Genomic DNA, 5,249 nt, shown 5'->3' with positions numbered 1-5,249 from the left:
AGGCTTTATAGGAGCCAGGCCCTGCCCCCTCAGGATCAGCTGACTCTCATTAGTTGTCCTGGCAACCTGCAGCTGTGCTCATTATCTCTGCTAAGGTGTTTCCCCAGCCGTTCTCCCCTCTCTAGGAGCGGGGCAGCGAGGTGCGCCGCGACACTCTCCCTCAAAGGGCACTGATGCCATTCAGCCTGTCAGTGGGGTCTCCTTCAAGCTGAGGTGATGGATGAGTCCCACATGGCAACGGAGATCATGGGGGCCATGAATTGCATTGTGTAGGGGTGACTTGTTGAGCGGGGTGTGCTCACCCATAGGTTCATGGTCACTGACAATGGGACCAACAAGGTCAATGCACTTCGTGATGCCAACTCTGTTGGCATCTGCTGTGTGGCACACAAGTTTTACCTCATAGTTAAAGATGACTTTGAGGGGGACAGGGCTGTCAGTGAGGGCACCATCACAAAAACCCAGCTCATTTCAAAGTGTAGCAAGGTGGCAGGCGACTTCCACCACAGCATCAAGGGGGACAAGATGCTGCAGGACAAACAGGCAGAGCTGAGTGTCCCACAGCACAAAATCATCCAGGATATGGAGACTTGGTGGAACTCCACATACCTCATGCTGGAAAGGCTGGTGGAGCAACAGAAGGCCATCCATGAGATGTCCTTGCTCAGGGAGATTGGGATCAGTGGCCCACTTAACAAAACAGAGTGGCATACCATCTCCCAGATCATGGTAGTCCTCAAACCAATCCCCGAGGCCACCAAGACCATCAGTGCTGGTGATGCCCTCCTTAGCCGGGTGATCCCCATACTGAGAGAACTTGAGAACTAAATGGAAAATTGCCAGAGGATTGATATTGCTGGCTGGGGCAAGGTGCTGTCACTAGATGTGCAGGTACAGGTGAAGTGGCTGAGGGAGGGCATCAGGAAATGGCTGGATCCATTGCAGTCCAGTATGGTCCATGTGCTGGTTGTCATGTGTGACCCAAGAGTGAAGGGGAACATGTGCACCAGCAAATCTCTGGATCACTGGACAGAGGTGCTGGTGAACTGAGTCCAGGAGCCAGAAGGGCACAGGCGGGGGATGTGGAAGAAGGGGATCCACTGTCCCATGCCAGAACTCCCAGCAGCCGCCAGTCTCCTCCATGCCAGCCACTGCCAATGTGGGTCAAGAGCATGGTTTCAATGGTAGGGTCTAGACTCACTAGACCCCAGCATCGGGCAGGTAGCACTGAGGCCTCAATGGCTGCCTATCTTGGCAAGGATGTGGAGCCACTGAACTATAACCCCTTGGCCTATTGGGCAACCTGCAGCCAGATGTAGCAGAATCTGGCCACAGTTGCCTGGGAACAGCTGTGCTGTCCACTAAAAAGTGTGCCAAGAGAGAGGGTGTTCAGCATTTCTGGGGGCGTTGTGACACCCCACCGCACCTCCTTAGATCTTGGGTGGAGCAGCTGGTGTTCCTGAAGGTGAACCTCCCATTGCTGGGGTTCCCCAAGCTGCACCTGAAGATGGAGTAAGTGCCACCCTCCTCACTCCATCTGCACCATTTTCCTTTTTTTTTTTTTTTAAACCATATAATGTCCCACTCTCAGAGCTGGAGGTCGCACTCCCTGACTCCCCAGCCAGCAGGGGAAGAACATGTCCCTGCTGAGCTCCCATGCCAGGGCAGACTTGGAGGCATGGGCTGGGTCTATGGGAAAAAGGAGACCCCAGGTCCTGGGCATAACCTAAAACTGCACCCTGCCAGGGTAGGGAGGCCTGGGTGGGACTGCTGGTGGTACGGCAGCCCCAGGAAATGCCAGGACCATGAATCTGACTGGGGCAGCCCCAGGAAATGCCAGGACCATGAATCTCCCTGGTGAAAGGAGCAAGAGACACCTGATAACCTCCAGCCACCACACGATCCTGGTTGGGGAAAGCTTAGACCTGTAAGGTCTTTGAGAGGCCTGAGCCTTACTGGTTGCAGTGGAGTTGTAAGGATGAGAACAGGGGCTACCATCTCTTCAGTTTTCACCCCACTGTGCCTTAACACGTGCGCACACGCACGCGCGCGCACACACACACACACACACACACACACACACACACACACTCACAGAGAGAGTCACGTCATGAGTTTTGCTTGTCAGCAGTTTCAGGTGCAGTTTCCCAGAAACCCCTATACCTATCTCCTTGAATCTTGGCAGGCTTCATGGCCTCAGAAGGGGCTAGTATTCTTGCAAGTTTTATCCAAATCAGGTAAGAAATTACAAAGTTATTGGCAGGTGTTTTGCACAGTCCTATTAAATATATGTATTTTATTTTTACAATTTCAAATAGCTGGCATCCTTGTTGATAGAAGAGTACCTGAAAACTTAGAGTGCCCAAAAGAGTAGTCCCTGAGGATTAGGCTGAAGACAAAATGGTCGAGCAGTGTTCAGAAAATTGCACTTTTTGAACATTCAATAAATAGAAGAGGAGACTATAAAAAAACTGTGACTCTTAGTGATGCTTATTAAAATTGTTTTGAGTTTTGCACAGAGTCTAGCATTCTCTGCAATGTGAGCTCTTGGTATGTATCTTCTTTCATCATAGCAACTAGTAGTTTGTGTTAACTTCATTATTACAGTAGAAGATCTTTTATACAATGAGGTTCATGTCTATTACATTCTGTCTTTTCTGAAAGGTCACAACTTGGTATACATTTTAAATTACTTTAAAACATCAAATCACAATAAAATTAGAAGATTGTCAGAAGGGCAATTATTTTACACTTTTTTCCAACATTATTCTGAAATATAGTTATTCAATAATGCTCTTTTTATCATTCATTCAGACTCTGATCTTTCATAATCATCATTTATTTCTTATTTTAACTATATATTTTTCTTTCATGTCTAATCATGAAAGCATGGGTTTATGGAAGCATAGGTTTATGGGAAGGGTTGTTAGAATTTCTCTTAAGATTTTTTTTTGTTCTTTTTACTGTTGAATTCTTTAGGGATTGAAAGATTTAGGATTACTGGTATACAAAAGGATCAAAGGCAGGGTGGCACATTCTAGGGATAATAATAAAGAAGTGCCACTTTAGCTTCTTAATCAAAGTCTGATTTTAAGGAATTCATGTGTCCTATTATGAAACGAGTGTATAATACTAGATGTAAAAAATGTATATTTCTCTCACCATTGAGATATGCAAACATATTTAACAATAGGTAGTGCTTTCAATTTTCAAAGTATTGACCTGTAAGATTTTATAAGAACTTCCAGAAAATTATCTGAAAATATAAAATAATGCCCTAATCCTGCAATTTACAGTGGGTGTAGGGATCCTTTCACCCAAGTGGAGTCCAGCTGCTTTGCAAATTACAAGTTGGGGCTCAAAGCAGTGTGATATTTTGAAAGTCTAATCTAATAACCCTTAATTTCTGAAGATTTTTCTCTTGCACATTGTAAAACTCAGTATTTGGGCAGTAGCATTTAAAGTAAATGCCACAGGAGAAATTAGTTTCCTTTTCTCTGCATATGCCAACAAAGGGGGAAAAAACAGTTCTTTTGTTGGACATCTGTTAGCAAGTTAAGCTCAAAAGCATTTTGGTAAAGTCAGAAAAGTTTAGAAAAAAATCAGGGCTGTGGGTTGTAGCAGTGTGGGTCTAAAAACATAGACAGACAAAGTTATTTGGGTAAGTCTGATATATTTTATTAGACCAACTCAAATAGTTAGAAAAAAAAAATTCTTTGCAAGCTTTCAGGCACAAACACCCTTCTCCAGGCTGAAGAAGTGTCTGTAGATGGTTTGCACTCTTCCTGGACGGAGTACTAAAATAACCAGAGGACAGTAGGCATGCAATAAAGGTAGGTATGCATACCTACCTTTATTGCATGCCTACTGTCCTCTGGTTATTTTAGTACTCCGTCCAGGAAGAGTGCAAACCATCTACAGACACTTCTTCAGCCTGGAGAAGGGTGTTTGTGCCCAAAAGCTTGAAAATAAGAATTTTTCCAACTACTTGAGTAGGTCTAATAAAAGATATCGGATTTACCCAAAGAACCTTGTCTGCCTAGAAAAAAGTTACTTATTCACACATACTGGATTTGCAGTATTACGACATTCTCCTGCACCTGAAAAAGTAAATAGCAAAAATAGCCATTTACTCACGTTAAAAATGGCCACCCAAACTAAGCATTTGCCCAGGTGTGGATCTTATGCTTAGACTGGAGTAACTAGGGATCTAAGTGCAAACTGTACAGAAGTTCTGAAATTTTAGATTGGTTTAAAAATGACCAACTTGATCTAACTGTACCTTTGAGGAAGTCTAACTTAGATTGGATCAGGCAAGATGGATTCAACTGAACTTCTGTACAATCCCTAGCAGAGCCCTGCAGCTGGGAAAGCCCAGTCATTGACCCCAGCCAGGCTGCACTTTTCGTACCCACCCACCTGGAATCAGGCTATTTTTTGGTCTCTGTACCCTTACCCCTCTCACAGATGGACACCCTCTCCCCACCTCCCCTCCATGGACCAGCCAGCCTTCCTGTGCCTGCCAAACCTCCCCATCTTGCAAGCTGCTCTTGGTGCCAGAAGCCAATCAACGCAAGTCAGGGTAGGGGGAGGGGCAGGCAGGATCAGGGGAGGGGGGACTAGTTTGCTGTGGCAGTGGTTGTTTGCTGGGGAGGGGGAGTGGGGGAAGGGGCAGGGGAGAGGGTGAAAGACAACCCTATGTACTGTTGCCAGGCTCGCTTATTTTCAAGAGATCTTAACCTAAGCTTCAGAAACGTGGCTAAGGCCAAAAGACCCCAGAAGCATGCATCTGAGTGACTGTAGCATGAACTTTCTCAGATGTGGCAGCTAGATTGGTCAGTAAAGCAAAGGAAGACATGTATATGTTTAATTAGACACAATCAAACAGAGCACAAGGCTGAAAAGGAAATGGTATAAGGAATAACCATACACCAAATAATCCAAATACAAACATATTGTAGCTTCATTTAAAAATAATTAGAGGTAGTGATTAATTTAATCAAATGCATTAAATGTTATTTTGCTAGACTAGATGTATTGTTGTTGTCACAACCCAGTGATTTTGGTGCCTCAGCACTATGGAATTTCTTGGCCACATGAGAGCTCCTTTGCACGGCAGTGTGTTCTGCTGCAATTGAGAGCCCGCGTGTAGGAGAGAGTTCCCGCCAATTTGCAGTTTCCTTTGCAGGATGCATTTCTTCTTTGCAGCACAGAAATGCACGGTGCAAAGAGTTCCCGCTATTCGGATG

The sequence above is a fragment of the Alligator sinensis genome, unplaced genomic scaffold (assembly GCF_000455745.1).
Source record: "Alligator sinensis unplaced genomic scaffold, ASM45574v1 scaffold887_1, whole genome shotgun sequence".
In the NCBI taxonomy this organism is placed as follows: Eukaryota; Metazoa; Chordata; order Crocodylia; family Alligatoridae; genus Alligator; species Alligator sinensis.
This window is presented reverse-complemented; position numbering follows the sequence as displayed.